The sequence below is a fragment of the Tachypleus tridentatus genome, chromosome 2 (assembly GCF_004210375.1).
Source record: "Tachypleus tridentatus isolate NWPU-2018 chromosome 2, ASM421037v1, whole genome shotgun sequence".
NCBI classification, from domain to species: domain Eukaryota; kingdom Metazoa; phylum Arthropoda; class Merostomata; order Xiphosura; family Limulidae; genus Tachypleus; species Tachypleus tridentatus.
In genome coordinates this window covers 136252119-136274493 of record NC_134826.1, presented here as the reverse complement: position 1 = coordinate 136274493, position 22375 = coordinate 136252119, and the positions used below count along the sequence as shown (strand labels likewise).

Here is a 22375-nt window from a genome sequence, read left to right as displayed (position 1 = left end):
AAACGGCAAGCGACAGCATGTGCAAAGCTTTCTTTGAGCAAATATTTATGCTTCGTGATTGCTTTATTTATTACAGTATTTATTATATCAGTCATACGGTACATGCTGAATTATTTTCGTTCTTTACTTTTAGAAATTAATCCTCGTCATAATATCCAAAGCTGGTAAAAGAAAGTGCACATTCAAGAGTGGCGAGACGTCCGGCGGCCAGAGATAGAAAAACGTCCCAGAACGCAGGTGATGATAGTCTGCCTCAAGGCAGAGTAACACCCTATATCCCAGCATCGAATAGTACGACACCGGCGCCTGCTCGAAAACCAATTTGTTTAGAGCAAGCCAGATGATGTACTTAAACTAAGGAGTACTGAAAGGAAAAGGCCAAGTGGCCAGGAACAGGGACCGGTACGTGGTACAGGATGGTCTCCGCCGAGAGCGGTGGGACCCAGAAAAGGCGAGCAACCCTCTCCCAGATCTTCGCCGACGTTGGAGAGAGGACCAACCTGTGCAAGACAGACTCCACCTGAGTGTGACACACTAGACACAACTCAGTTGCACAAAAATACCAAAGGTATGCACGCTCCCTCACCAGAATAATGTTGTGCACGACGCGCCAGTTGAAAGCCTGGAGGTAGCTACCAACATGGCACAGTGCGACGAGACTCCAAATAACGTCCCACGGCAGAGCAGGGTGGAATCGCTCACTCCTGTGGGTACATTCGGGGACCAGCAGGCAGTAGAGGGAACGAGAGTCCGTCGGTACTTCAGAAGACACGGTACAACACTGCCGGATCGCTGCAGCAGCGTTGACGTACCAAGAAGGAGGGTCAAAACACATCGGTGTCTGCAGGATCAAAGGAACATCAAAGAGCCATGTGCCAACCAAGAATAGGGCGAGATAGCAACAGGGGTGACCCTCCAAAGACAGACAACGAAAAGTAGAGTACACCAGAAGAGAAAGACACTGGGTCTGGACACATGGTATGCCCAGACCTCCCATGCGATGCGGCCACATCAAGGAAATCCTAGACACTGCCTCTGGCTTGCCACCCCACAGGAAGGTGAAGGCATGGCGTTCAATGGCTAGTGTAGTGCAATCATCCAGAAGAAGGACAGCCCCAGGTACCAGACCAAAGGGAGAATCCTCCTCTGCACCACCTCTGCCCTGTCAAACAGGTTAACAGGGCAGTAGCGGTAATTGTGCACTGCCGAACCAACATGCAGAACCACCCCTCCCACGCAGCTCCAGGGCCCGCGTAGAAACGAACCCTGAATCAAGTGATAGGGGAGGGGGTCCAATCCAGACTAAACGGGGAGTCGGCAGACGAGGCCCATTTACCAAATCCCTGTGCACGAGACTTGGGGATATTCAGCTGGGCAGCACTGGCCCGAGAGTATCAATGGACGATGGTCAGTGCTGAACCTAATGATGTGAAGTTCTCAAGGAACAGGTTCACATCGTCTGTATGCGCGACGTTCGTCACGCACGAACCCTCAGCACCTGGAGGCCACGCACCTAGACCGAGTGGTACAGTTGAGAGAACATGCACTCGATAATCAACGCGTAAAGCGATGGGGACAATGGGCAACCCTGACAAACCCCCTGCAAAATGGGAAAGGAGGACGTCAGGTACTCTTTAACCAAGAACCTGCTCGAAGCAGTCGCATACAAGGCTTGCACCTACCAGACAAAAACTGGAGGAAGGCCACACCACCCCAGAACGAACCACAGAAAACCATGGTGAACTCGATCAAAATCTTTGCTCTGATCGAGAGACACAAAGACAGCAGGGATATCCCGATCTGTGATGTAACGGAACATGTCCCTGAGAAGCAACAGATTTTGTTGGATACTTCTGCCCCATACGCCGCATGTCTGAGTGCAGTGAACCAAGGAAGGCATAACTGCACCTAAATGGGCACACAGGACCTTAGAAATAATCTTTGCATCTACGTTCAGGAGAGAAATGGGTCGCCAAGAGGAAGTATAACCAGACTGGCTGGGATCCTTACAGATAAGTGTAATTAGCCCATCCAGCGTTCGAGGTGGTGGAGACCCCGCAACCAGGCAGTCGTTAAAAAGTCGGACGAAGGAGGGTCCGACGACATGCCACACGTGGCTCTAAAATTCCACTGGCAGCCCATCCGTCCCAGGACACATACAAAGCAGCATGGACCAAATCGCTGACCAACACTCACCCAAAGAAACTGGTTTCACCAGGTGTTCGTGAAAGGAAGGGTCGAGGGAGGGCAAAAACTGAGTAATGTCAACCCACAACCCCTCAGCCGTGGGCGAGGCCGAAAACAAATGGCGATAGTAGCCGAGGCACGCGTCCAAAATGTTGGAGATGTCAGATGAAGATTGACCATTCTCCAACACCAGATGGAGATGTGTCGGGTCTTAACCATCTCCCGTGCCTTGCACAGCGGAACTCTGGTAGCAGTTCTGGGATCAAGCAACTCGATCACACTAGAGACGCTCGCCACACGGAACAGCTTGGAATAATCCAAATTGATATCCCGATGGAGTGTCTCAATGTTCGAGAGGACCCAGCGATCCTTCGGTCTGCCACGAAGCAAGGCGAGCCAAGATATCCTGCTTGACTCACAAGGCCAGGTGGCGGGCCCGCGAAAGCCGCATGCCTGCTTGCCTCAGCAAGGAGGCACAGGCCTTCTTGAGACTCACCCACCAAGACTCAGTGACAGACTCGACAGAACAGAGCTCCCGAACAAGAGCAAGCAAAGCATCTCCAACCCCATCCTCGGCAAAGAGGGAGACGTTGAGCCTCCACACACCGGGGCCCCGAAAAACAGGGACGAGATCCCAGAATGTGACAAGAAACGCCGATGGCCAGACACGTAAAACGAGACATCCCCAACCCGATGAACAGCAGCCTCGCCGAGGCTCTGCCGAAGGCCAGGTGTCACATGGAATCTGTCAAGGCGACAAGAAACGCCCTGACCGGTCCAGGTAGCCACAAAAGCAGACCCATGCAGTGCACGCCGGACATCAGAAAAATCGAAATCCGACAGAACTGCACGCGGAGACCACGTATACTGATCATCCCCAATCTTGTCAAGGTGAGTATCCAATACACAGTCGAAGTCGCCACTAAGAACAATATCGGCCTGTGTAACCATGAACCTGCCCAAATCCGAGAAGAAGGCCTCCCACTCCCCAGGCTGGGCAGGTGTATGGACATTGACAAGCCGAATTTTACGACCCAAGCGATAACATCAACGTACACCATCCGCCCCTCAGCATACTATGTGATGCGAGGATGGTCCCATGAAAGTGCGGGTGAAAGAGGATTCCCATCCCACGCGAACGTGTTGTGTCAAACGACCAGAAGGCACAGAAAAAGAAAAATAGTCCCTCCAAGAGGCAAAATGGGTCTCCTATAAAAAGATGGTGTCAACTGCAAAGCAGTTGAACAGGGAGAATGCGTAGAATTGCTTCACAAAGCTACACATCCCCTGGATGTTTATAGCAATGCAAGAAAAACCCATCAACCAGTCAGAGGGGAAAAATCAGTGATGCTGCTGCTTTGACAGAGAAGATAGAGGCAGGAGTCGTGCGGCTTCTTGAAGCTACTCGACTCCACCCTCTCTTCGTAGCAGCGGCCGCCGACATCCGACCACCGCTAATGCGCAACAGGAGCGATCAAACCTAGGTTCAGTAACAAAACGGGGCTCCTCACTCAGCTCAAAGAGACAGGGAAGACTGAAGAAGTCCAGGAAACTGGCAAACGAGCTGTGTGAAGGCAGTGTCGCGGTCGGCGCCAGCACGATCACGGGGGAAGGGGCTGGAACATCCACCAACCCTTGAGCCAGTGTCGAGGGTCCCTCAGAACCCCTAGCTGCTGAAACGCTAGCATGGGAAGCCAGGGGCTCCTCGAAGTCCCCATCAACCCCCACTGATCCATCCCGAACAGGGGATTTTAGGTATGTTTGGAGATGCAAATTAATTGTTCTGGTTTTCAGTTGTTATGCTTCTCAGTTCATAAGCTCACTCTGTTGTAGGTTGATGTATATTCAGAGTATAATGTCATTAATTATCATGAATAAAGTCCAGTGAACTGTTTTTTTATATTATGCACAATGAAGCAGCTGTTGTGGTGTCCTAATTCTATATACTAGATGGTATGTTAATATCAAAGTTAATGTTTCAGTGGAATTGTTTACACTTATTGTTTGATCAAAATCTTATTTACCATTGCTTTCATACAAGTTGTTTCAATTTTGAATGACAGATTATTAATGTTTGCAAATTATATTTCATTTTGATGTTTGGAATAAGTACCTTGTAAAAATAAGTGTTTACATAAGGGAACATTAAGTTTCACCTTCAAAATTGTGGGTTATTTATGTTTAATATATTAACAGCACGATAACACAGGCTGTGTGTTTACATAGCAGTGATTGCTTCTTTTTTGGTGCAGACTTTTCTGCCTAATTCAAAATGTCGTGTCATGAAAAGTTAGGTCAGAAATCAAAACAATAGAAACTAAAATAAGAAATTAGTAATAAAAAGAAGAATCAACAAAATTTGTTTCTGTATTACAATCTTCTGATATTTTGTCTTACCCCATAACACGTGTGAGGAGATGTATAATAATATAACGTAATTTTTAAAACTATCTAATGGCCGAACGCGTTAGGCGTGCGACTTATAATCTAAGGGTCACAGGTTCGCATCCCAGTCGCGCTAAACATGCTCGCTCCTTTTGAGCCCCCCGCTAGTACAGCGGTAAGTCTACGGATTTACAACGCTAAAATAAGGGGTTCGATTCCACTCGGTGGGCTCAGCAGAGAGCTCGTTGTGGCTTTGCTAAAAAACAAACACACAAAATTTCTATTTGTTTTTTCCAAAAATGTGTCTATTAACATTTTCACTTTGAACATCTCTATACAGACCTTAGCTCCAATTCTGGGCAAATTTCCTCTGTCTTGTTTTTGCTCAGTTACTGCTGTCCAAAATAATTTTCTGTACTATCCTTTATTGCTAGTGCTTATATACTATAAACATAGAAGTATTGTTTTGATGAAATTTGGTTTAAAGAGAAAACAAATTATTGGAATGAAGAAGCTTGTATTCAGTCACAAATAAAAACTAAAAATCTCTAGTGTCATTTTGGTGAACTAAGGGCTTTGTTTGCACAGTGCATTTCCATATATCTTATGAAGTTGTATTTGGAATATTTTTTTAGTTTCTTCATAGGATAATTTTCATTGGCAATGTCAAGGAGTAGATTTTATGTTTTCCAGGAATGTCATACAACTCACAATTATACATTTTAAACAAATTTAATTTGATAGTTTGAATTTTTAAATTAATACGGTTAGTGTTATATATATTCAAAAGAAAAAGAATTTAAACGATTAGAAATGCATATTTAAGTTTAATTTTATTTTAGTCATTGTGGCATTATGGACAGATAGCATTCTCAAAACCACCATGGATCACACCTCTTTTTGTAGTGTTAACTTTGTTAGGGTACTGGATGATATATTAAAAATTACCAATTAAATTTTTCTGTAGACTTTCTCTGTAACTATATCTTGACATTTGTATAATATAAATCCCATTAATAAGAAATGGAACTATGTATCTCAGTAACCTTGTGGTTTGGACTCTTAGTCAGATGGTCACAAGTTTTAAGCTGGTCTATATCATGCTGCTGTCTTCTTGAGTAAGATACTTTACCCATCTTTCAGTCTTCCCAGCTCTGAGAAAGGTATTTAACTCTTGACTAGACAAATTACAAACAAATCTGAGATCTCTTTTCTCCATCATTAAAATTCTAGGACTTAGTTAATCTACAAAATGAAAGAAAAAGTAATAAGTAGAGGAATGGGTGCTATTTTGTACAACGTGTTTAACATCTTATAAAAATTAACATGGACATTTTTGAGGAAGCTGAGACTTTATTTGTGTGATAAGTTACGAAATGTTGATAATAATATTTTTATGAATGTTATTTGGAAGTTACAAGAAAGAAAAAAGTGCTTTTAACTACTATTGTACTTTGGATTTATGACCTCGTGCATATAAACTGTAATTGAAATGATAAATCGGTCAAACTGCATTGCGATTTGTTAGTTTCAGACATAATATATGTATATATCTGTCTGTGTGTTTGTATATAAAAGTAATATCATGATCCCCAATGGGATCCATATCAGATATTATGCTGATAAGAACAGATACTACACTCTGATCTTAGCCAAAAGGCCGAAAAGCGATACTACTAATACCTTCGACAAATACTTATATATAGCTGTTACCTCTCTATTGCAATGGCGTAAATGTAGTTTACTCGCACGTCATTCATACAAAGACTATCGATCGTGTAGGTCCTTTAGGATTTAGAACAAAGATAAATTTTCACATATTTGTCTTTTTTTCGTTTTGTTCCTAAGAAACAGAAATTAAATAATAAAACACATTTTAGAAAATATGAACAACGACTCTCATTCCCAACTTTTCATGGGCTGTTCAGTTTACTTGAACAGCCTGTCACCTAGCGGAGAAAGACGTTGTCAAAAGTAAATATTTAGCGAAAATCGTTTTTCATTTTGCATCTAAACCTTGATTTTACTTCTAAAATGTATATTTCACTGCTTTAAATGACAAAAGTGGCGCTTAATAACGGTACAAGTTAAACGGCTTAACTAATATTTGCTATAAATAGTTGGTCTGTGCAGCGTTACCAAATACTAAATCGAGGTATAACTCTCTCGGGTTATAAATACGCGTTGAAAATATAGATCTGAATTTTGTGAATGTGAGTTCACCTCTAAAGAGCGTATAATAGCGATTTTGGAAATGACATTAGCACATATTTTCTTGTCATAACAGAATAGAGAATAATTTCACTTGTCAATTTTGTTCTAAAGTGATTGAACCAGCCCGTATGACTTTAATTATTGAAAGTTCTGGAAAATCAACGGGTAATGAACATTTATATGTACATTTCAATTGTTTTCCTATAATATTTCAAAACAAGTGGAATGTTTGCTGTTTGTTTCTTAATGAAATTTATCGCTAACAAGTCACAGATACAATTTCTGACACGTCAAAACCTCATAAAACACTACATATGGATGTGACCAAAGGTGAACCCACTTAATATATAGTCACAACATGAGATAAAACATAGATTTGACCCTTCAAAATAATACCACCAACCATTCAGAAGTAAGGTATATTTCTTGTAATATTGTGGGACTGACAACTTGTTGCTTGAAGTCTAATGCGCAACTTCAAATCAGATGTGATGGTACTTTTTGTTTTTTCTCTTTTGGCGCATGCAGTGTTCTATTTTGTTGTAATTGTAAGTTAACTTACTCATTGTAACAAGCCTGTAGTTTCTTGTAGTTGTGGAATAAATATGTAATAACGAATTTACGGAAGCAGTTTGTTCGTTAAAGCAACAAAAATCAATACAAACATACTACTTGTATTTCCATTCAATTTTTGTCGTTTCCTAAAATGATTCAACCCTGTTCTTGGCGTATTGTTTTTCAGAACACCCTCGACGCAACCACATCGTAAAGCGAGGAAAAGAAAGCGTTGACGTTAAACGCGAAAGATTAAAAACATTACGATATATCGTCACGGTAATCAAGTTGGTAAAGAGAACAAAAGAAAGCGACTCGTAATAACTTGTCGTACATTTCCACTTCGTAATAAAGTATTATTAGAATCATGTAGAGAGTGGGCCAATTCGTGGCAGAAGTGGAGCAAGCTCCAAGCACCCCTCCGCCTTACAAAAATAAGTTTAATATCATGGTCCCCAATGGGAACCGTATCAAATATTAAGCTGATAAGAACAGATACTACACTTTGATCTTAGCCATAAGGCCGAGAAGCGATACTACTTATTTATTTTTATTTATTTATTTTAGACTTGACAGTAGTTTTGGTTTTAAAGACCTTAGGGAGGCCCTAAGGCAAACCAGGGGCGCTCAGAAACTTTTGTTTCTCTTCAACCCCACGCATGATTGAGGGTTCAAGACCTCTCGATGAGGAACCTGGATTATTGGGTAATTTCTAAAGCCTGTTCGATATGGTAGTTCAGGAGACAAACGAAGTCATGGGAGAAAGGGAGGGGCGGTACAGAAAGTGGAGGGGTGTAGAAAAATACAGGAGAAGTTCGGGATAGGACGACGTACCTCTTTTCAGGGCCTGGGTATAGGTATACCCAAAAATTTTGCTGTGGGGGGAAACGGGAGTGCCCCGAGAAAACCCACTTTCACGGTCAGGGCGCCGAATAGTCTACCCTAATCGTGCCTTAAATAACAGGGGAAACTCTAACGAAGGTATTCCAGAGCAAATCTCGAGATATATACCCTGGGTGGCTACGGGGTATTTTAAGCGGAAAACCTAATTTGAGGATAGATTCTAGGTCAGTATCTTGGTCGTCATCAAAGGTCTGTAAAATAAACGGGGGGATCTCTAAGGAAGGTTTCCTCGAGCAATTTACGAGAATAATACCCTGGGTGGCTACGGGGTAGTTTAAGCGGAAAACTTAAATTGGGGGTAGAATCTAGGTTAATATCATGGTCGTCATCATTGGTCTGAGTTGGGCTAGATTGCGGTAAACTATGAGTTGGAACTTTCAAAGATAGGTTTTCAGGAAATTTCTCTATTGTTTGGGAAGATTTATGCCTCCTGGACAATTTGGCCTGGCTGGCCTTTGAGATGGTGGAGTTCTTGTCAGTAGAAGTTGATTTATCCTCCAGGGTGACTTGAAGAGGTTTAGACTCAGGCACTGTTTTCAGATTGATTGGACTAGGCGCAGTCTGGGTAAATTTGCTACAATATTGTGGTTTGATCGATGCATGGCCGGCGGAGGTGTCATCAGTTGTCTGAGTGAAGTTGTTGGTCATATTGATGGGGATATGGGTTGAGTGGGAGGGCGGTTGTACGGGTAATGGGCTAACAATGGGTTGCGGGGGATGTATGCGTAGTTTAGGTGAAACCATGGGGGGCAAAACAGGTAATGGTTGTTTGGGAAGTCTCGGGTTATATGAGCGTCGATGGGGACGTTCAGCACTGAAATGGAAAATATGGTAATAGCACCCGTTACGCAGGATGGAGTCGGCATGCTGTTTGGTGGTTGTAACAATTTTCATGTAGCGGGTCGGATGCTTGGTGGTTTTCGAGAATATTCGGTGCACGGCGTGAATCACAGATTGTGTTTGGCTCTCAATGGCTTGTTTAATTTCACTAGGTAGGATTGACTGGTGAACTCCACTCAGGAAAACGGTGAAAAGGTTCGTAGGGCTCTTGGTGGGTGCACATTTAATATTATACTGTGAATTCCAGGGCTCGCAGAAATAAGATAGATCAGCAGGCGTCGATGGTTGGAGGAGAATTCCCCCTCGGCGAAGAATTCTTGTTTTGGACGGGTCAAGGGAGGCGCCGGGCTTAGCTTGCGCCAGGAACGTGGAGATTTGGAGGGGCGAGAGGTTGGGTGGCAGGCCGTCGACGATTACCGGTGAGACCGTAGGCGGGATCGGCACAGCAGGACCGGGCAATGAGAAAGTCATTCTGGTTTAGCAGCCGGAGAGAAAACACGTCTGACTAGCTCGGAGTCAAGGCTGGGAATGATCATAAACTTGGGCATTATTTTTTTATTTTAGACTTGACAGTAGTTTTGGTTTTAAAGACCTTAGGGAGGCCCTAAGGCAAACCAGGGGCGCTCAGAAACTTTTGTTTCTCTTCAACCCCACGCATGATTGAGGGTTCAAGACCTCTCGATGAGGAACCTGGATTATTGGGTAATTTCTAAAGCCTGTTCGATATGGTAGTTCAGGAGACAAACGAAGTCATGGGAGAAAGGGAGGGGCGGTACAGAAAGTGGAGGGGTGTAGAAAAATACAGGAGAAGTTCGGGATAGGACGACGTACCTCTTTTCAGGGCCTGGGTATAGGTATACCCAAAAATTTTGCTGTGGGGGGAAACGGGAGTGCCCCGAGAAAACCCACTTTCACGGTCAGGGCGCCGAATAGTCTACCCTAATCGTGCCTTAAATAACAGGGGAAACTCTAACGAAGGTATTCCAGAGCAAATCTCGAGATATATACCCTGGGTGGCTACGGGGTATTTTAAGCGGAAAACCTAATTTGAGGATAGATTCTAGGTCAGTATCTTGGTCGTCATCAAAGGTCTGTAAAATAAACGGGGGGATCTTTAAAAAAGGTTTCCTCGAGCAATTTACGAGAATAATACCCTGGGCAAATCGCTCCACCAACTAAGAACGGCCATGCACCACCACCCACTGATACTACTTATACCTTCGACAAATACTTATATATAGCTTTTACCTTTCTATTGCAATGGCGTAAATGTAGTTTACTCGCACGTCATTCATACAAAGACTATCGATCGTGTAGGTCCTTTAGGATTTAGAACAAAGATAAATTTTCACATATTTGTCTTTTTTTTCGTTTTGTTCCTAAGAAACAGAAATTAAATAATAAAACACATTTTAGAAACTATGAACAACGACTCTCATTCCCAACTTTTCATGGGCTGTTCAGTTTACTTGAACAGCCTGTCACCTAGCGGAAAAAAGACGTTGTCAAAAGTAAATATTTAGCGAAAATCGTTTTTCATTTTGCATCTAAACCTTGATTTTACTTCTAAAATGTATATTTCACTGCTTTAAATGACAAAAGTGGCGCTTAATAACGGTACAAGTTAAACGGCTTAACTAATATTTGCTATAAATAGTTGGTCTGTGCAGCGTTACCAAATACTAAATCGAGGTATAACTCTCTCGGGTTATAAATACGCGTTGAAAATATAGATCTGAATTTTGTGAATGTGAGTTCACCTCTAAAGAGCGTATAATAGCGATTTTGGAAATGACATTAGCACATATTTTCTTGTCATAACAGAATAGAGAATAATTTCACTTGTCAATTTTGTTCTAAAGTGATTGAACCAGCCCGTATGACTTTAATTATTGAAAGTTCTGGAAAATCAACGGGTAATGAACATTTATATGTACATTTCAATTGTTTTCCTATAATATTTCAAAACAAGTGGAATGTTTGCTGTTTGTTTCTTAATGAAATTTATAGCTAACAAGTCACAGATACAATTTCTGACACGTCAAAACCTCATAAAACACTACATAAGGATGTGACCAAAGGTGAACCCACTTAATATATAGTCACAACATGAGATAAAACATAGATTTGACCCTTCAAAATAATACCACCAACCATTCAGAAGTAAGGTATATTTCTTGTAATATTGTGGGACTGACAACTTGTTGCTTGAAGTCTGATGCGCAACTTCAAATCAGATGTGATGGTACTTTTTGTTTTTTTTCTTTTGGCGCATGCAGTGTTCTATTTTGTTGTAATTGTAAGTTAACTTACTCATTGTAACAAGCCTGTAGTTTCTTGTAGTTGTGGAATAAATATGTAATAACGAATTTACGGAAGCAGTTTGTTCGTCAAAGCAACAAAAATCAATACAAACATACTACTTGTATTTCCATTCAATTTTTGTCGTTTCCTAAAATGATTCAACCCTGTTCTTGGCGTATTGTTTTTCATAACACTCTCGACGCAACCACATCGTAAAGCGAGGAAAGAAAGCGTTGACGTTAAACGCGAAAGATTAAAAACATTACGATATATCGTCACGGTAATCAAGTTGGTAAAGAGAACAAAAGAAAGCGACTCGTAATAATTTGTCGTACATTTCCACTTCGTAATAAGCTATTGTTAGAATCATGTAGAGAGTGGGCCGATCCCAGAAACACTGCAATACTGGGCCAACCCGTGGCAGGAGTGGAGCAAGCTCCAAGCACCCCGCCGCCTTACAAAAATAAGTTTAATATCATGGTCCCCAATGGAAACCGTCTCAGATATTAACTAAAAACTAAACTAACGTGGCAAGGGTTCAGTTTAGAGAGAGAGAAATCCGAAGAGTTCTCTCTCCAACTGGGGTGTTCAGGAACTTTGTAGTTCCTCTTCGTCCCCTTTCGTGGATTGTTATTAGGATTAAGTGGTGGTTTTTTTTTTTATTATTATTATTATAATAATTTAATTATCGTTATTATTCTTGACTTTTTTGGGTGGGGAATGTCTCACTAAATGGTCTTTTGGGTGGAGGCAAAGGTAGCAGTGGAAAGAAGGAAAGGTCGGGACCTGTCTCGAAAAGAAAAAGTTGGGTAGATGTGAACATGAATGTAATTCATTCAAGTTCAGATCAAATCAAACGGCCCGATTCTGGGTCTGGCAAAAAGGTTGCCTGGGCTGGGATCTAGAAATCCAATGCCCGAAGATTTTGATGTGGGGGGAAACGGGAGTACCCCGAGAAAACCCACTTTCACACGACAGGCGCCGAAAGTTTTGCCTGTCGTGTGCCCTGTACCTGAAAAAAAAAAGGAATTCATGTTAATAACATAGTTTTTATGTATTTAGATTCTTTGTTGAGTGGATTGTGATTCTTGAAATATGTTGTATGGTGATATGTATTTTGTTGGTGCACTTGATAATTTGTGTAGTGATGCCGTTAGTTTGTTTCTGTTTTCTGCTTTTCGATAATATTTCATTGAAAGTTCTGTTATTCTATCTCTTATAGTTGGTAAATTACTAATTTGGTGTAGATAATTTGTTGGTGTAAAAGATGGTAAACTGAATGCGGATTTTAATATTTTGTTTTGTTGCACTTGGATTTTTTTGGAGTGTGTTGTTTGACATGTTGTATGTTACTTGACATCCGTACTCTATTAGTGGACGGATGTAAGCCTTGTATATTTGTATAATGGTGTTCGGTGCGCATTTTGATTATTTTCCAGTTATAGTCTTTAGATATGAAATCCTTTTTCTTATTGATGAGTGTATATTGTTTATGTGTTTTTTCCATGTTAGTTTTGTGTCGAAAGTGACGCCAAGGAATGTGATGTTTTGCTCATATTGATGGTTGTGTTTCCAAGTGATAGATTTATTTTTCTAGATTTTTCTTTGCTTCTTTAGTTTTCTATAGAAGGTGATTGCTTGTGTTTTGTCGGATTTAACACGACCCTCCACTTGTTGCTCCATGTTGAGACGTTGTTTAGTGATTCTTGTACGCGAGACATGGCCATTACTGGGTTTCTGGAGGTGCTCCAGATTGCGATGTCATCTGCGTATTGTGAATTGTGTGTGTATGTTAGATTTGGAAAAGGTATGTCACTGACGAAAATTATGTAAAGAAGTGGAGAGAGGACTGATCCTTAGGGCACTCCTGCCGTTATATTAAACAATTTGGATATGGTTTTATTGACTTTTACTTGTGCTGTTCTATTGGTTAAGAAATTTGAAATCCATTTGACTATCGTAGGATTTATTTGTAGGTGGTTTAGTTTGTATATGATGGCATTGTGCCAAACGCTGTCGAATGCTTTTTTTGACATCTAGGAATACCCCGATGGTTACTTGATTGTTGTTGTAAGCTTTGTATATTGATTCGGTGAGTCGTGTGAGGTGATCTGTTGTTTGTCTATTTTTCTGGAGGCATTTTGAGATTCTGGAAGGATGTTGTTTGATTCGCAAAATGGAGGAGACGGTTGGAGATAATTCTCTCCATCAGTTTGCCAAGGCAGCTTAAGAGACTGATGGGGCGGAAATTATCTGGATTTGTTCTGTTAGTTTGTTTCTTGGGGATCGTTGTTATGATGGCTTTTTTCCATGTGTCAGGGTAATACCCTGTCGCTAATGAAATGTTCATGATGTTTGTGAGGTGTTGTAGTAGGAGAGTGGAACTTTTTTTGAGAATAATATTTGGTATTTGGTCATGTCCGGGGGGAAGTGTTCTTCAAGTTTTTGATATTAATCTTTAGTTCGGTTATGGTTATTTTTCTATTGATTGAATTTGAGTATGCTTCTAGTGTCTCTCCGGGAAATCCTGGTGAGAATGAAGCTTGGTTTGCATTTATGTAGTTGTTGACATGGTGTTGGTGTTGTGTGTCGAAATCTACTGAGTTTAAATCGCTAAAAGCGGATTTGTAATAGTCAGCTAATAAGTCAGCTTTCTCTTCGTCCGTCCTTGCGATTTTATTGTTGTGTGTGATGTGTTGTAACATGTGATTTGTGTTTTTGTCTGACGCAATACTCTTGAATTTTTTCCAGAATTCTTTTGGATTTTTCTTGGTTTTTTCTAAGTTCTTGCAGAAGTTATGCCAATTGTTTTCTCTGACTTTTTTAATTTCTTGTTTAATTTTTGTATTTGTTCTATTGATTTTTGTTTTAATGTGTGGATCACGTGTCTCAGATATTAAGCTGATAAGAACACGATACTACACTTTGATCTTAGCCATAAGGCCGAGAAGCGATACTACTTATACCTTCGACAAATACTTATATATAGCTTTTACCTTTCTATTGCAATGGTGTAAATGTAGTTTACTCGCACGTCATTCATACAAAGATTATCGATCGTGTAGGTCCTTTAGGATTTAGAACAAAGATAAATTTACACATATTTGTCTTTTTTTCGTTTTGTTCCTAAAAAACAGAAATTAAATAATAAAACACATTTTAGAAAATATGAACAACGACTCTCATTCCCAACTTTTCATGGGCTGTTCAGTTTATTTGAACAGCCTTTCACCTAGCGGAGAAAGACGTTGTCAAAAGTAAATATTTAGCGAAAATCGTTTTTCATTTTGCATCTAAACCTTGATTTTACTTCTAAAATGTATATTTCACTGCTTTAAATGACAAAAGTGGCGCTTAATAACGGTACAAGTTAAACGGCTTAACTAATATTTGCTATAAATAGTTGGTCTGTGCAGCGTTACCAAATACTAAATCCAGGTATAACTCTCTCGGGTTATAAATACGCGTTGAAAATATAGATCTTAATTTTGTGAATCTGAGTTCATCTCTAAAGAGCGTATAGTAGCGATTTTGGAAATGACATTAGCACATATTTTCTTGTCATAACAGAATAGAGAATAATTTCACTTGTCAAATTTGTTCTAAAGTGATTCAACCAGCCCGTATGACTTTAATTATTGAAAGTTCTGGAAAATCAACGGGTAATGAACATTTATATGTACATTTCAATTGTTTTCCTATAATATTTCAAAACAAGTGGAATGTTTGCTGTTTGTTTCTTAATGAAATTTATCGCTAACAAGTCACAGATACAATTTCTGACACGTCAAAACCTCATAAAACACTACATAAGGATGTGACCGAAGGTGAACCCACTTAATATATAGTCACAACATGAGATAAAACATAGATTTGACCCTTCAAAATAATACCACCAACCATTCAGAAGTAAGGTATATTTCTTGTAATATTGTGGGACTGACAACTTGTTGCTTGAAGTCTGATGCGCAACTTCAAATCAGATGTGATGGTACTTTTTGGTTTTTTTTTCTTTTGGCGCATGCAGTGTTATATTTTGTTGTAATTGTAAGTTAACTTACTCATTGTAACAAGCCTGTTGTTTCTTGTAGTTGTGGAATAAATATGTAATAACGAATTTACGGAAGCAGTTTGTTCGTCAAAGCAACAAAAATCAATACAAACATACTACTTGTATTTCCATTCAATTTTTGTCGTTTCCTAAAATGATTCAACCCTGTTCTTCGCGTATTGTTTTTCAGAACACTCTCGACGCAACCACATCGTAAAGCGAGGAAAAGAAAGCGTTGACGTTAAACGCGAAAGATTAAAAACATTACGATATATCGTCACGGTAATCAAGTTGGTAAAGAGAACAAAAGAAAGCGACTCGTAATAATTTGTCGTACATTTCCACTTCGTAATAAACTATTGTTAGAATCATGTAGCTAGTGGGCCGATCCCAGAAATACTGGGCCAACCCGTGTAAGGAGTGGAGCATGCTCCAAGCACCCCGCCGCCTTACAAAAATAAGTTTAATATCATGGTCCCCAATGGAAACCGTATCAGATATTAAGCTGATAAGAACAGATACTATACTTTGATCTTAGCCAAAAGGCCGAGAAGCGATACTACTTATACTAAACTAAACTAAACTAACGTGGCATGGGTTCAGTTTAGAGAGAGAGAAATCCGAAGAGTTCTCTCTCCAACTGGGGTGTTCAGGAACTTTGTAGTTCCTCTTCGTCCCCTTTCGTGAATTGTTATTAGGATTAAGTGGTGGTTTTTTTATTATTATTATTATTTTAATAAATTAATTATCGTTATTATTCTTGACTTTTTGGGTGGGGAATGTCTCACTAAATGGTCTTTTGGGTGGAGGCAAAGGTGGCAGTGGAAAGAAGGAAAGGTCGGGACCTGTCTCGAAAAGAAAAAGTTGGGTAGATGTGAACATGAATGTAATTCATTCAAGTTCAGATCAAATCAAACGGCCCGATTCTGGGTCTGGCAAAAAGGTTGCCTGGGCTGGGATCTAGAAATCCAATGCCTGAAGATTTTGATGTGGGGGGAAACGGGAGTACCCCGAGAAAACCCACTTTCACCCGACAGGCGCCGAAAGTTTTGCCTGTCGTGTGCCCTGTACCTGAAAAAAAAAGGAATTCATGTTAATAACATAGTTTTATGTATTTAGACTCTTTGTTGAGTGGATTGTGATTCTTGAAATATGTTGTATGGTGATATGTATTTTGTTGGTGCACTTGATAATTTGTGTAGTGATGCCGTTAGTTTGTTTCTGTTTTCTGCTTTTCGATATTTCAGAGAAAGTTCTGTTATTCTATCTCTTATAGTTGGTAAATTACTAATTTGATGTAGATAATTTGTTGGTGTAAAAGATGGTAAACTGAATGCGGATTTTAATATTTTGTTTTGTTGCACTTGGATTTTTTGGAGTGTGTTGTTTGACATGTTGTATGTTACTTGACATCCGTACTCTATTAGTGGACGGATGTAAGCCTTGTATATTTGTATAATGGTGTTCGGTGCGCATTTTGATTGTTTACCAGTTATAGTCTTTAGATATGAAATCCTTTTTCTTATTGATGAGTGTATATTGTTTATGTGTTTTTCCATGTTAGTTTTGTGTCGAAAGTGACGCCAAGGAATGTGATGTTTTGCTGATGTTGATGGTTGTGTTTCCAAGTGATAGATTTATTTTTCTAGATTTTTTCTTTGCTTCTTTAGTTTTCTATAGAAGGTGATTGCTTGTGTTTTTGTCGGATTTAACACGACCCTCCACTTGTTGCTCCATGTTGAGACGTTGTTTAGTGATTCTTGTACGCGAGACATGGCCATTACTGGGTTTCTGGAGGTGCTCCAGATTGCGATGTCATCTGCGTATTGTGAATTGTGTGTGTATGTTGGATTTGGAAAAGGTATGTCACTGACGAAAATTATGTAAAGTAGTGGAGAGAGGACTGATCCTTGGGGCACTCCTGCCGTTATATTAAATAATTTGGATATGGTTTTATTGACTTTTACTTGTGCTGTTCTATTGGTTAAAAAATTTGAAATCCATTTGACTATCGTAGGATTTATTTGTAGGTGGTTTAGTTTGTATATGATGGCATTGTGCCAAACGCTGTCGAATGCTTTTTTGACATCTAGGAATACCCCGATGGTTACTTGATTGTTGTTGTAAGCTTTGTATATTGATTCGGTGAGTCGTGTGAGGTGATCTGTTGTTTGTCTATTTTTTCTGGAGGCATTTTGAGATTCTGGAAGGATGTTGTTTGATTCGCAAAAATGGAGGAATAAACTTGGGCACTAAACTAAACTAACGTGGCAGGGGTTTAGTTTAGAGAGAGAGAAATCCGAAGAGTTCTCTCTACAACTGGGGTGTTCAGGAACTTTGTAGTTCCTCTTCGTCCCCTTTCGTGGATTGTTATTAGGATTAAGTGGTGTTTTTTTATTATTATTATTATTTTAATAATTTAATTATCGTTATTATTCTTGACTTTTTGGGTGGGGAATGTCTCACTAAATGGTCTTTTGGGTGGAGGCAAAGGTAGCAGTGGAAAGAAGGAAAGGTCGGGACCTGTCTCGAAAAGAAAAAGTTGGGTAGATGTGAACATGAATGTAATTCATTCAAGTTCAGATCAAATCAAACGGCCCGATTCTGGGTCTCGCAAAAAGGTTGCCTGGGCTGGGATCTAGAAACCAATGCCTGAAGATTTTGATGTGGGGAAACGGAGTACCTGAGAAAACCCACTTTCACACGACAGGCGCCGAAAGTTTTGCCTGTCGTGTGCCCTGTACCTGAAAAAAAAAAGGAATTCATGTTAATAACATAGTTTTATGTATTTAAACTCTTTGTTGAGTGGATTGTGATTCTTGAAATATGTTGTATGGTGATATGTATTTTGTTGGTGCACTTGATAATTTGTGTAATGATGCCGTTAGTTTGTTTCTGTTTTCTGCTTTTCGATAATATTTCAGAGAAAGTTCTGTTATTCTGTCTCTTATAGTTGGTAAATTACTAATTTGGTGTAGATAATTTGTTGGTGTAAAAGATGGTAAACTGAATGCGGATTTTAATATTTTGTTTTGTTGCACTTGGATTTTTTGGAGTGTGTTGTTTGACATGTTGTATGTTACTTGACATCCGTACTCTATTAGTGGACGGATGTAAGCCTTGTATATTTGTATAATGGTGTTCGGTGCGCATTTTGATTGTTTTCCAGTTATAGTCTTTAGATATGAAATCCTTTTCTTATTGATGAGTGTATATTGTTTATGTGTTTTTCCATGTTAGTTTTGTGTCGAAAGTGACGCCAAGGAATGTGATGTTTTTGCTCATATTGATGGTTGTGTTTCCAAGTGATAGATTTATTTTTCTAGATTTTTCTTTGCTTCTTTAGTTTTCTATAGAAGGTGATTGCTTGTGTTTTTTGTCGGATTTAACACGACCCTCCACTTGTTGCTCCATGTTGAGACGTTGTTTAGTGATTCTTGTACGCGAGACATGGTCATTACTGGGTTTCTGGAGGTGCTCCATATTGCGATGTCATCTGCGTATTGTGAATTGTGTGTGTATGTTAGATTTGGAAAAGGTATGTCACTGACGAAAATTATGTAAAGAAGTGGAGAGAGGACTGATCCTTGGGGCACTCCTGCCGTTATATTAAACAATTTGGATATGGTTTTATTGACTTTACTTGTGCTGTTCTATTGGTTAAGAAATTTGAAATCCATTTGACTATCGTAGGATTTATTTGTAGGTGGTTTAGTTTGTATATGATGGCATTGTGCCAAACGCTGTCGAATGCTTTTTTTTGACATCTAGGAATACCCCGATGGTTACTTGATTGTTGTTGTAAGCTTTGTATATTGATTCGGTGAGTCGTGTGAGGTGATCTGTTGTTTGTCTATTTTTTCTGGAGGCATTTTGAGATTCTGGAAGGATGTTGTTTGATTCGCAAAAATGGAGGAGACGGTTGGAGATAATTCTCTCCATCAGTTTGCCAAGGCAGCTTAACAGACTGATGGGGCGGAAATTATCTGGATTTGTTCTGTTAGTTTGTTTCTTGGGGATCGTTGTTATGATGGCTTTTTTTCCATGTGTCAGGGTAATACCCTGTCGCTAATGAAATGTTCATGATGTTTGTGAGGTGTTGTAGTAGGAGAGTGGAACTTTTTTTGAGAATAATATTTGGTATTTGGTCATGTCCGGGGAAGTGTTCTTCAAGTTTTGATATTAATCTTTAGTTCGGTTATGGTTATTTTTCTATTGATTGAATTTGAGTATGCTTCTAGTGTCTCTCCGGGAAATCCTGGTGAGAATGAAGCTTGGTTTGCATTTATGTAGTTGTTGACATGGTGTTGGTGTTGTGTGTCGAAATCTACTGAGTTTAAATCGCTAAAAGCGGATTTGTAATAGTCAGCTAATAAGTCAGCTTTCTCTTCGTCCGTCCTTGCGATTTTATTGTTGTGTGTGATGTGTTGTAACATGTGATTTGTGTTTTTGTCTGACGCAATACTCTTGAATTTTTTCCAGAATTCTTTTGGATTTTTCTTTGGTTTTCTAAGTTCTTGCAGAAGTTATGCCAATTGTTTTCTCTGACTTTTTTAATTTCTTGTTTAATTTTTGTATTTGTTCTATTGATTTCTGTTTTAATGTGTGGATCACGTGTCTCAGATATTAAGCTGATAAGAACAGATACTACACTTTGATCTTAGCCATAAGGCCGAGAAGCGATACTACTTGTATCTTCGACAAATACTTATATATAGCTTTTACCTTTCTATTGCAATGGCGTAAATGTAGTTTACTCGCACGTCATTCATACAAAGATTATCGATCGTGTAGGTCCTTTAGGATTTAGAACAAAGATAAATTTTCACATATTTGTCTTTTTTTCGTTTTGTTCCTAAGAAACAGAAATTAAATAATAAAACACATTTTAGAAAATATGAACAACGACTCTCATTCCCAACTTTTCATGGGCTGTTCAGTTTACTTGAACAGCCTGTCACCTAGCGGAGAAAGACGTTGTCAAAAGTAAATATTTAGCGAAAATCGTTTTTCATTTTGCATCTAAACCTTGATTTTACTTCTAAAATGTATATTTCACTGCTTTAAATGACAAAAGTGGCGCTTAATAACGGTACAAGTTAAACGGCTTAACTAATATTTGCTATAAATAGTTGGTCTGTGCAGCGTTACCAAATACTAAATCGAGGTATAACTCTCTCGGGTTATAAATACGCGTTGAAAATATAGATCTGAATTTTGTGAATGTGAGTTCACCTCTAAAGAGCGTATAGTAGCGATTTTGGAAATGACATTAGCACATATTTTCTTGTCATAACAGAATAGAGAATAATTTCACTTGTCAATTTTGTTCTAAAGTGATTGAACCAGCCCGTATGACTTTAATTATTGAAAGTTCTGGAAAATCAACGGGTAATGAACATTTATATGTACATTTCAATTGTTTTCCTATAATATTTCAAAACAAGTGGAATGTTTGCTGTTTGTTTCTTAATGAAATTTATCGCTAACAAGTCACAGATACAATTTCTGACACGTCAAAACCTCATTAAACACTACATAAGGATGTGACCAAAGGTGAACCCACTTAATATATAGTCACAACATGAGATAAAACACAGATTTGACCCTTCAAAATAATACCACCAACCATTCAGAAGTAAGGTTTATTTCTTGTAATATTGTGGGACTGACAACTTGTTGCTTGAAGTCTGATGCGCAACTTCAAATCAGATGTGATGGTACTTTTTGTTTTTTTTTCTTTTGGCGCATGCAGTGTTCTATTTTGTTGTAATTGTAAGTTAACTTACTCATTGTAACAAGCCTGTAGTTTCTTGTAGTTGTGGAATAAATATGTAATAACGAATTTACGGAAGCAGTTTGTTCGTCAAAGCAACAAAAATCAATACAAACATACTACTTGTATTTCCATTCAATTTTTTGTCGTTTCCTAAAATGATTCAACCCTGTTCTTGGCGTATTGTTTTTCAGAACACCCTCGACGCAACCACATCGTAAAGCGAGGAAAAGAAAGCGTTGACGTTAAACGCGAAAGATTAAAAACATTACGATATATCGTCACGGTAATCAAGTTGGTAAAGAGAACAAAAGAAAGCGACTCGTAATAATTTGTCGTACATTTCCACTTCGTAATAAAGTATTATTAGAATCATGTAGAGAATGGACCAATTCGTGGCAGGAGTGGAGCAAGCTCCAAGCACCCCGCCGCCTTACAAAAATAAGTTTAATATCATGGTCCCCAATGGGAACCGTATCAAATATTAAGCTGATAAGAACAGATACTACACTTTGATCTTAGCCATAAGGCCGAGAAGCGATACTACTTGTATCTTCGACAAATACTTATATATAGCTTTTACCTTTCTATTGCAATGGCGTAAATGTAGTTTACTCGCACGTCATTCATACAAAGACTATCGATCGTGTAGGTCCTTTAGGATTTAGAACAAAGATAAATTTTCACATATTTGTCTTTTTTTTCGTTTTGTTCCTAAAAAACAGAAATTAAATAATAAAACACATTTTAGAAAATATGAACAACGACTCTCATTCCCAACTTTTCATGGGCTGTTCAGTTTACTTGAACAGCCTGTCACCTAGCGGAGAAAGACGTTGTCAAAAGTAAATATTTAGCGAAAATCGTTTTTCATTTTGCATCTAAACCTTGATTTTACTTCTAAAATGTATATTTCACTGCTTTAAATGACAAAAGTGGCGCTTAATAACGGTACAAGTTAAACGGCTTAACTAATATTTGCTATAAATAGTTGGTCTGTGCAGCGTTACCAAATACTAAATCGAGGTATAACTCTCTCGGGTTATAAATACGCGTTGAAAATATAGATCTGAATTTTGTGAATGTGAGTTCACCTCTAAAGAGCGTATAGTAGCGATTTTGGAAATGACATTAGCACATATTTTCTTGTCATAACAGAA

At 39.1% G+C, this 22375-nt stretch overlaps 4 non-coding genes and 3 pseudogenes across 4 annotated transcripts; all 7 read right to left on the bottom strand.

Annotated features, from left to right (window-relative positions):
- Positions 1-6056: 6056 nt before the first annotated feature.
- On the bottom strand, positions 6057-6244 carry LOC143245705 (U2 spliceosomal RNA). The gene has a single exon (XR_013025683.1). It is a non-coding gene; the product is annotated as a U2 spliceosomal RNA (small nuclear RNA).
- A 1452-nt stretch (positions 6245-7696) lies between these two features.
- Positions 7697-7876, bottom strand: LOC143245701 (U2 spliceosomal RNA; annotated as a pseudogene).
- Positions 7877-11760: 3884 nt separating this feature from the next.
- LOC143245709 (U2 spliceosomal RNA) lies at positions 11761-11947 on the bottom strand. The gene has a single exon (XR_013025687.1). It is a non-coding gene; the product is annotated as a U2 spliceosomal RNA (small nuclear RNA).
- Positions 11948-14234: 2287 nt separating this feature from the next.
- On the bottom strand, positions 14235-14343 carry LOC143245711 (U2 spliceosomal RNA; annotated as a pseudogene).
- A 1470-nt stretch (positions 14344-15813) lies between these two features.
- On the bottom strand, positions 15814-15997 carry LOC143245697 (U2 spliceosomal RNA). The gene has a single exon (XR_013025679.1). It is a non-coding gene; the product is annotated as a U2 spliceosomal RNA (small nuclear RNA).
- A 4018-nt stretch (positions 15998-20015) lies between these two features.
- On the bottom strand, positions 20016-20123 carry LOC143245710 (U2 spliceosomal RNA; annotated as a pseudogene).
- A 1449-nt stretch (positions 20124-21572) lies between these two features.
- LOC143245700 (U2 spliceosomal RNA) lies at positions 21573-21757 on the bottom strand. The gene has a single exon (XR_013025681.1). It is a non-coding gene; the product is annotated as a U2 spliceosomal RNA (small nuclear RNA).
- Between the last annotated feature and the right edge of the window lie 618 nt (positions 21758-22375).